Genomic DNA, 10,777 nt, shown 5'->3' on the forward strand with positions numbered 1-10,777 from the left:
AGCGCCCCTGGCGCACGGGGTCCCAGCCCCAGCCCAGCGTCTCAGGACTGCGCCGAGGCCGTCTCCCCCGGCCGCCCTCCAGCTGGGCGCCGGCTCATGCTCCGCGCCCGGGCCCCAGGTCTCTCCAGGAGCGGAGCCCGGATCCTCCTCCCCGACTGTCCTCCGCGCGCGGCTCTCCTCTCCACGCCTCTCCTCGTCGCAGGCGCGCTGCCTCCCTCCCTACCCGCTGGCTCTCTCGCACACACTGCCCACCCAGAGGTTCCCTAGGTGCGCGCCAACCCGCCTCTCCTCTCTCCCCCTCCGGCTCCGGCTTTCTCCCAGCCTCGGCTGCAACAGTGCACCCACCTGTCCAGGCCCCGCCCCCGAGGCACAGGTGAGCCCCGCCCCCGACGAGCCCTGGGAAGGGGCAAGAGACCCTCTGGCCTACCTGGGGCAGCAAGAAGTGGGGCCAGTAAACTAGTAACTGGCAACCCCCTGTCCCCCCGCCCCGCCCCCGCCCCCGCCCCCACACGCCCCGACAAGGGATGGAGGGACGGTTGGGGCGTAGGTGGGGGCGAGTTACCTTCTGGACTCTGAGGGAAACTGAGGCATTGCCCAGGCAGGCACCAGTAGGTGTTGCTCCCCAAGCAGAAGTGGAGGTTCATGATGGGGTGACATATGAAGTTTTGGTTTCAGGGCCTTTTGTGGCCTACACCGACCTCACTTACTATTTTAGGTAACAAGAGTAAACATGATGGTTGGAAGGCAATGGCCACTTAATTCAGCCATAGTTTCATCTTCCAGGTCTGATTCGAAGATACTTCCTTCTCAGCCTCGACCACACCTCCAGGAAACACTAGGAAGTTATATGGCCCCCAGGATGAAGCCCAATTGACTTTTCCCAGACTAGGATGAAATAGGTGTTGGGGAAAAGTCGATGTTAGAGGGTTCTGGAGAATTAAAAATCAAAAAAGAAACTCATTCTAGAGTTGAAAAGATCATCAAGGCATTCTGTAGTATTCCAGTTCCCTGCCTTCAGGCAGGTAAAACATCTGATTTAAAAGAGATAATTAAGGTCCAGAGGAGCAAGGTGAATTGCCTCAGGTCATACAGCAGGTGATAAAGCAATTTTATTTTCCATTTTTTCTCCTAGGGAAAATGGTCGAGAACCAACGGAAAAAGTGGAGAATAGAAAGCATTCTGGACATTTTAAAATTAAATGAATATCATGCAAATACTTTTCCAAGACGGACGTTCACAGAATCGAGTGCTATGTTTTCCCTTCTCTCTGCTATCACCTTAGTTGGATGTTCAATAGTCCAGTCCTCTCTAGTGGACTATTGTAACTTTAGCTCCCTACACTCCAGGCTCTTCCACCGCACCGCAGCCATACTCTCCACTACCACCATATAGTCTTTAAATTTAAATTTAAATCTCTAACATGTTTATACACCTGGCTAGAAGTATTTAATGGCTTCCTAGTGCTTATTGACTAAAATGCAAACCGTAAATCTGAATCCAAGGCCTTCCAGAATCTTTTCCAACTTTGTGACCATCTGAAATCTGCTCTAGCTAAAATGAATTTATTCACTGCCCTTCAACACATTTTCTTTTTTAGTTGGTCAGGTTTGACTCTTTCTTCAAGGTCCATTTTGGGTTCTATGAAGCTTTGTTGGATGAGCCCACTTCTGAGCAACTCCACTATCCTTGGAGCTTTAGTTTTTACAGTGGGCCCCGCCCGCTGATACATACAAACTCACTTTTTAAAATATTTATTTATTTATTTTTAATTCTTTAATGTCACCATATGTTTGACCCCTTTTACCCCATCTACCTCCCTCCTCCCCATCACCCTCTGGTAACCACTAGGCTATTGTCCATATCCATGAATCTCTGTTTATCCTGTTCGTTTGTTGCTTTTAGGTTTATATCCCACATATAAGTGATATCATGTGGTTTTTCAACTTTTTCTGTTTGGCTTATTTCACTTTGCATGATTATCTTGAGGTCCATCCAGGTTGTCGCAAATGGCAGTATTTCATCTCTTCTTATGGCTGAGTAATATTCCATCGCATATATGTACCACAGCTTCTTTAGCCAATCATTTATCGTAGGACACTTTGGTTGCTTCCATGTCCTGGCCACCGTGAATAATGCTGCTATGAACATCGGTGTGCAAATATTTTTTCGGATATTAGTTTTCAAGTCTTTGGAAAACTAATATCCAACAGAAGGATTGCTGGATCATATGGTAGATCAATTCTCGGTTTTTTGAGGAAACTCCATAATGTTCAGGTTCACTTTTATGTGTGACTCTTGTTCCCCAACTTCACTATGAGGCTTCAAACGTGGGAACTTCATATCCTAAGTATGTAGCACATTGGGGAGGAAAAATTATCCTCTACACTTCAAGCTCTTCTGGATGGGCTAATAACCAAATTAACACAAGACAAATTAGCAGGAGGGAAACAGATTTAAGTTTAATGACATGTATACTTTCTGTACAAATGAGAGAGACCTAGGAAAACTGAGTAATCAAAATGGTAGAAGCCGCTTTTTCCTGTGGGAGACACCAAGTTGAGAGGAGCGCGGCCTTCTCCTCTCCCTGCCATGGTATGTGCTCGTCCACTGATATTGGTGTACTCCGAAATGGGTGAATCATCTGGCAAAAATGTCACTTTGTTAGCTGTGTTCAAAGCTCCCATCAACCTTATATTGTGAATTTTTTTCACACCAACTTGCGCAAAAACAATAGACAGCCCTATGCTGTCAGTGAATTAGCAGGTCATCAAACCAGTGCTAGGTCATGGGGTACTGGCAGAACTGGGGCTCAAATTTCCAGAGTTCGAGGCAGTGGGACTCATCATTCTAGCCAGGGTGCTTTTGGCAATATGTGCCATGGAGGCCTCATGTTTGCACCAACCAAAACCTGGCACCGTTGGCACCACAAAGCGAACACAATACAGAAGTGATAATGCTGTCTGCTCTGTCCTGGCTGCCTTGGCCTTACCAGCACTGGTCATGTCTAAAGGTCATTGTATTGAGGAAGTTCCTGAACTTCCTTTGGTGGTTGAAGATAAAAAGTTGACGGCTACAAGAAGACCAAGGAGGCTGTTTTGCTTTTTAAGAAACTTAAGGTCTGGAATGATATAAAAAAAGGTGTGTGGCACTTGGCGAAAAACTGCCTCCCTCGAGAGTAACTACAACTCTCCCATGCACAAGATTCTCAATATAGACCTTAGCAGAATCTTGAAAAGCCCAGAGATCCAGAGAACCCTCCGAGCACCACGCAGAGTCCTAAAAAAGAATCCACTGAAAAACTTGAGAATCGTGTTGAAGCTAAATCCATAGGCAAAGACCGTGCACCGGAACACCATTCTTCACCAGCCCAAGAACCACAGGCTCTGGGTAGATAAAGCAGCAGCAGTGCTAGAAGCCACATCAAATGAGAAGAAGCGGGTTCCAGGCAAGAAGCCTGTGATAGGGAAGAAAGGAAAGAAGGCTGTTGGTGTTGCGAAGCAGAAGAAGCCTTTGATGGGGAAAAAAGGCTGCAGCTACCAAGACACCAGCAGCTGAAAAGAAGCCCGTGGAAAAGAAACCCACCACAGAAGAAAAGAAGCCTGTGGCATAAACTGAAATTAGTTTATTCCATAAAAGTCAAATGACTTTAAGACAGCTAATTTTGAATAAAAACCTGATCAAAGAGGCAGTGAGAAAAAAAAAAAAAATGGTGGAAGCCATCACCTTTTGCTAAAGACAAAGATTCTGGGAGTGGAGAGTCAGTTATGGGAGCTTGCTAGGGTAAGCACAGAGAAGATAATATTATTATGAAGATTTAAACCGTTACAAATGTAAATATCCTTTTTTACAAAGGGTAACTTCTACTTGGTTTTCAGAGCTTCTCTCAGGTCTACTTTTTCTTAAAGATAACTAGCCTAAAATAATATCCCAAAGTGGCATATTTTGGGATGGCAAACTCTGCTCTTCTTCATAGCACAGTACCCATTTGGCATTCAGTAATGTTTGAGGGTGAAGGTAGCCCTTGGAGGGAACATCCCCCAGAAATTTCAGGGTAGCTCTTTAGCAAAAGGTGAATCTGAAGAACAATTCTCTAATAATAGCCCCAGTGAAATGTCTCTGTGAAGTTTCAAACCACAGCTGTGTGCCACTTCCCATGCTCTTTCTCACCAAAAGACAAGAGCAGCCAGCATGTACGAGCTTGGCTGAGGCAGGTGGGAGGTGACCAGGGTCCCTGTAAATGGAGTCTCTCTCTCATTGGGAACAACGAGACTGGATGGAAGGTTGAGTCAGTTTAAGGACTTTGTCATGGTAACATGCCTCAAAAACGAACCTTCTGAGAAAAATACGCAATCACTTCAATCAACCAAACCCTTGAAGTATCTATTATGTGGGAACTGGAAGAGATATAAAACAGAGAGCATGCCGTTAGCTGAGGAGAAAAGATATTCCACAGAAAAAGAAATCTGACATTTTAAAGGCCGAGTTTCTAGTCCAAAAAGCAAATTCCAAAGAAATTCAGAAAAGGAAAGAGATCACTCTAGACCTCCCAATTCTGCGCCTTCCTCTTCTCACTCGTTATACCTTAAACAGATTATTCCTTTCCTTGCTTATGGCGAGAGGGTACAGGGGTGGAGTGGGGTGAGGAGACCAGGAAACCCTTGTGGCTCTTCTCATCCCCTCTTCTGTTCTCTTTCCTGCTGTGGTTGCCTCCTCAGTACTGAGATAGCCCTCACACACCCAGCCCCTGCTTTCAGCCTGTTTGCTCGAAATTCATTTTTGACTCCTAGTGATTTTAATGTAGGGAAGAGGCAAGAGAACTAAAGTGTTGAATCAAGCTACATTCAGAGACTACAATATGATGATGAGCTCTGCAGCCAGGCCAGGACACCTGCAAAACAAAGGACAATTTCCGCTGGGATTGCTAACAATCCATTCCCCACAACTGTGAAGAGGAAAGAGCAAAAACAGAGTCTTTAAGTGGCTGCACTACACAAAATCAAATCATTCATTCCCTATGCTACCACGAGGAACCCTATGGATTAGAGGCTGGGAACTGCCAGCGGGCCTTTCATACTACATATTCGTACCTTTTCACCCTACATATTCTACCCCTTCCTCTTTCTCACTGTATGTCCATATCAAAGGAAACGAGTAAACGAGGTCTTCAAATTATAACTTACAGGAACTAAGAATGATGTATAAACTGAATTCCCGAGCACTCGGGGCTCCTCTCACTGTCACACTTAGTGTCTTTCACTGTCCACATCTCTCTCAGGCTCTCTCACTCTTTGCCTCTGAGAGGAGACCACACTCTGCCTGTGGAGTGTTGCCCTATTTCTAATAAACTTTCCTTTTCACCCTAACTTTGACATGTGTGTTAAATTCTTTCTACACATTCTGCCAAAGAACTCTCTTCTCTCAGTGTAGGGCTTGATCCACCCTTTCCTTCCTTCCCTCCCCCCCCCCGACCCCCCACACACACACTCAGGGAAATTTGCCCTATTCTGCATCAATTTCATGGCAGGGGAGGATTTGGACTTTGAAACACAAATTCTATTCTCAATCAATTGAGCTAGTTGTCATCCTCCTTCAGATCCAAAGCTATATATGTGAGTTGATGTATTCATGGTGACAAATTTTAATGGCATAATATTGCCACCAATGTCTGTTCATTTGTCATGTCAGTTTAACTGGATACTCACTGGTTGTTCTGATGATTTTCACTGTCCTTTTACTCTCCCACTTCAGCATCTAACTCAGAATGGCCCAGGGTCACATTATAGAAATTGTACCCTAAAGGAAAAATAATTTCCATCATGTCACCTGTAAAACCAATGGGATGGGCTCTGGTCATTGTCTTAGTAAGGATGTCAGAGTCAGGTCAAACCACAAAGGTTCTCCCAAATTACACAGGTTTTGTAAAATAGGTCAAGCTAAGCTTTCTAAAATGGGCCAAGGCTAGCCCAAGGACAAGAAAGTTCTGGTTTGTAGAGAATTCAAAGGGAAAAGATGTCCAGTGACCATTAGGTATGGTTGAACTCTTGTAACCTGAGCAATTCTTACTCTATCTATACAGATGTCGGAATATACTAATCCCATGACCCCAGTACCACCCTTATCATTTCCTAAGACAAGACATATACACTATAATGTGGCACCTTTGAGCTTACAGAGCATTTTTACATCTATATTACATGTGTTTTATTTTCAACGCCCACATGAGAATAGAAGGGGAGGTATTCTCCATTTACAAACAAACTTAATAAGCCTCAGTTTCTTCAAGGTGACCTGCATCAAGTTCACATGACCAGTAAGTGATGGAAGCAGAACTAGAACCAGATGTTTAGCCTCTGGTCCTTTTTCCATTGTACCAAGAGATCTCCTTCTCTGGCCTGACCTTCCATAATCTATGACCCTATAGACCCTCACTCTCTTTTTATGCTTTAGGAGCTTCTCTGTTATTCAAATGTATTTCAAGGATACCTACTTAATTTCAAATGCATAGAAGAAACTGCAAACTGTTATTCTGTGAAGCATTTATCTCAATCTCTTGAGATCTTGTTTCCAGGTGTATCCTCTTTTTGGCTCAAATAAGTTTTTATAAAATTTCTCTATATGTTTGGATGCTCTTAGGTGGATATCAGCAAAGATCTCTGGGCCATCACTAAATCAATGTCCTAGACTGAGACATGGGAGGACTGAGTTCCTTTGAGAGAATTCCTAAGAGAGAAAAGAATAGTGCTAAAGTTATTTCCAAGTATCTTGGTCGTCTTGGTAAGCATTTATTTGCTTTATCTATTTCAACTCATGTAAATCGTCCATACCCAAAGCCTCAGGTTTCACTGATTTCATTTTACAGATAAGGAAATGGGCTTAGAGATTTAAAATAACTTGCTCAAGGTGACGTAGGAGACTCATATTTTAGATGAGACTCAAACTCAGGTTTCCTGACTTCAGATCCAGTGCTTTTCTTTTCTTTTTTCTTTTTTTTTCTTTTGCACATGTTGTTTTCTTGAAAGTTCCCCTGGAGAAACATATTCACCCTGGAAACTCTGAACTCACTGTCAGCACATCTATAACTCACCCAGACACATGATAATTCTTCTCATCCTTCTCCCCTACCCCACCCCACCAATCAATGCTTCCCGTTCTGCTCTGAAGAGATCTTTTTCCAATCACTTCTTTCCATGCGTCCATCTTTTAAGAATCTTTCTGTAGAGTTTCTACTATGGAGGCCAATCTTGATAAAAGGTGGAAACTCTCAGTGAATGCTTCTTATTGGCTGCTTCTCTTGATTTCCAACATGGTTGAGCCCTTCTGTCTAGATGGTGGAAAGAATTTTGTGAGCTCTGACCAAGCTTAGTCTCTCCACCTGTGGTCTTAAATAGTTGCATACTAGATAGGGAAGCATATGAATATTTATCCTCCCAATGGAAGAATGTGTGCAAGACTGTATTGTTACCGTTAGGGGCGATTTGAACTCCGGTGTCACCCCAACGGCAACGGGGACGGGGTGGTGGATAATGACGCAGAAGTGCAATTAGCATTTTTCCTCCATTCTTTCCTGCCAACATAGCAAAGAATTACAGGTCAGCAAGATTTAGAAGAAGTAAGATTTATTAAAGTATATTTTAGAAGGAGACAGGCCATGCTAAGGAAGGCTGTAGCCCTGTAGAATTTGGGAGGTGAAAATATAAAAGAAATAAAAGACAGAGTGCAATCCAAGGGAGGAGCAGGTCTCAGTGAAGAGGGCTGTAACCTCAAGGGAGGGAGAGAGGTCTGCGTTATATTAGGGCTGTGATGGATGGTTACAAAGCGAGGTCATTTTGATTGACACTTGGCTGCAATATAACTGTTTGCCTAGTGCACATGTGCTTACCCAGAATTCAGTCTGTTATAATTAGATTCATGAGCTTCCAGGAATAAACTTGGTATAATGACGGTATAAAGAGGCTGAGGTTGTGGGCAGGTTAAGATAGTACTTTCTGCACTCGCATGCACGCACATACACACAACTGTGGCCAGGTTAAACCAGCTATAGATTATGGCCCTCCTGTCCTTTGTCTCTGGGGATGCAGGAGGGATTCTCTAACTACCAATAGGGTGTTCTTTGGGTGGGCTCTAGGCTAGGCCTCTATTCCTTTGTTCCCCTGTCACTCATGTCTGACTAATTACCTAACAGTATCATGGAGAGTCAAAGAAAATATGAAGAGAAGTCAAAGATGTTAGGCTTTTCGAACAAAGCACATTGGCTAGAACAGATCCCAGGGAATTTATGTACTGGGAGCTTATGACTTCATCTTCCTCACAAGCAAACAAGTTGTCTATATGGTCCTCAAGCATGAGATGTGACCCAAACCAGAACTATGTGTTTCAAAGCTTTAGTCTGGCATCTATTGCTGGGTCTTGCTTCCCCTTCCAGTCTGCAGTATGAGTGCCTCTAATCATTGCCAGTTTTCTTCCTGCCTTCCTCCCCTGGGGAAAAGGATTCCCCAGAATGTCAACAGATAATTATTCAATTCAAAAATTAACTTTGACTTGTGGGTTTTTCAACTGAGTAATACCAATTATTCCCCTCCACTCAGGTTTGCTTTGTCACTGGGAAACCTACAAGGAGAAAGAATGAATAACGCTCTTAGTTGCTCATTAGTCCGTGCTGAAACAGGGGCTAAATGAGACTTCCCTAAAGCTTCACCTCTCTCTGACCAGTAAACCTCACTAGAAAAACATTCTCTTACCCTCCTCTAGAAAGACACTTTCTCCTGTCTGTATCCTGCAATCTGCTACCACAGATAATGGTGAGGGGCTTAAAGCTGAAGCTAAGGTATAATGACCCACAGCTCTGAGTAGCTTCCTAAGTCCCGGCATGTGTTTTTTGTTTTTTGTTTTTTTTACATTATGAAAATTTATCAACAGAATAATTTGAGTGTTTAGAGGCTTGGTTTAGCAAAGTAAAAGAGTAAAAACCACTAAAACGCTATAAGTTCTTTTTTAACCTACCAAGTGGAAACTAAATTAAAGAAATCCTCTATTGTTTTAGGAAGGAGGCTGCTTTCCTAAATAGAAAAGCCGAGATGTTGCTTTCCAAGTCATACTCTTGCCGCTACTGCCTCGTAACTCTAGGAACTAAACCTCAGCAGGGATGGCTCCTCTGGAAGTCAAGGTGGGAAGAACAGGTGACATCGTGACAGACTAGATGTAGACTCTGAGATATTTAATGTGATCATGCATTTTATCATCCAACCAGGATACTTTTGAGAGAGAAAGAGGGTGCTGTTAATGACCTGAGAACAAAAGGCATACAATGGGACATATGGCTGCCCTAGCAATAAGGCAGTTTGGGAAACTACATTTCCCAGTATACCTTACCCTTTGAACATCAAATGGCTTGACTAGGACAAAGCACTCTGGGCCCCATGGTTAGCACCATTCAAGAGGTAAACAGTATAGGACTGGATGCTGACATGGAGGCTTTCTCCTTCCATGGGACACTTGACCAGACACAGAACACAACACCTGATGTGAAATTTCAGTGGCTATTAAGTCTGGGGTGGAGCCTCCCTCTCCCCAACGATGCTAGCTTCCAAAAGTGTGGAGCTGGTAGAACTGTCCATTGGTCCCCTACCCTGTCTCTCCTGGGTGAAGTGCTGCTACTACCCCCTCTCGTCACCAGCGACCCCACAGCTGCTAATTTTTTAGACAGTTCTGGGCCAGGTGCTGCTCCCAGTTCACTTCAACCAGCTTGTACAGCTCCATGGTGTCCTGGGCGTCCTCCACAGAGGAATGTCTACTTTTCCTAACCTGGACATCTTGGCTCAGCGGCTTCTTGGTGAAATGCTTCAGAGACATGGTAGCATTCTCCTGGCAGTTGGCCTACTTGTTGGGGAGGGGGATATGGAAGGTGTCGCGGGTGAGGGCCTTGGGGTGGAAATATTAAAGGGCTTTGAAGACGTGGATGGCATGCCCCACTACAATCTTCCCTGTGATTATCTTTAAGATCTGGCTTCGAACAATCTTGAAGGGTGTAGCATTCACAATGTGCTGCTTCCAGGTACCACTCCATCTGATGTGGTAGTCCACAGTGTGGCAGGGGGAAGGACATACTCACCAACTACAGAGCTGTCTCTGTTGTAGTTGACGACGCTGCATCAAGCCAAAGAACTGAAATGTCCCTTGAAGTCCTGTGCCCACCATCTCACAGTCAATCACCACCATTTTCTTTGGCACCTTCTGGGATGCTCCAGAGCATTTATCCTCTGAATGAGCCTGAGTGGAGTTCTGTGGGGCATTCTTCTGGGGCCCTTCTTCTGCGAGAGAATTGGGTGGCTCTTAAATCTTTGGAAGGGCACTCTGGAACTCCTCCAGCAAATCTACTTTAGCCACAGCAGAACCAGCCTTCTGTGATGGGGCCGGGGTAAGCCAAGGGATGGCAGTCTTCTTGTCCAAGGACTGCTCTGATCTACTGCTGGAGGCAGCTGTCTTCTTTTAGGAAAGGGAGAGACCTTCTAAGTCCTGGCACGTGTTTGATGTTAGAAGCTGTGTGGCTCACCATGGCTCCAGGCCCATGGCCCGTAGTGCCCATACCTCTGAGTGAACTCTTGGTACTTCCTCCTCTTCTCCCTAGGACACATTCCACAGGCTTGGTTCCCACCCCTATGAATGCACACACACTGGTACACACACTCCCTTTGGGAGGCTGTGCAGATGGTGGACTCAGGGGCAGCTTTCTTGCATGCCTTAGCTCTCTGGCACCACCTTCTGCAGCACATCTCAGCAT

At 44.7% G+C, this 10,777-nt stretch overlaps 1 pseudogene; it reads right to left on the reverse strand.

Annotated features, from left to right (window-relative positions):
• Nucleotides 1–9,687: 9,687 nt before the first annotated feature.
• On the reverse strand, nt 9,688–10,777 carry LOC105297304 (annotated as a pseudogene).

Source organism: Pteropus vampyrus, unplaced genomic scaffold (genome assembly GCF_000151845.1).
Source record: "Pteropus vampyrus isolate Shadow unplaced genomic scaffold, Pvam_2.0 Scaffold137, whole genome shotgun sequence".
Classification (NCBI taxonomy): Eukaryota; Metazoa; Chordata; class Mammalia; order Chiroptera; family Pteropodidae; genus Pteropus; species Pteropus vampyrus.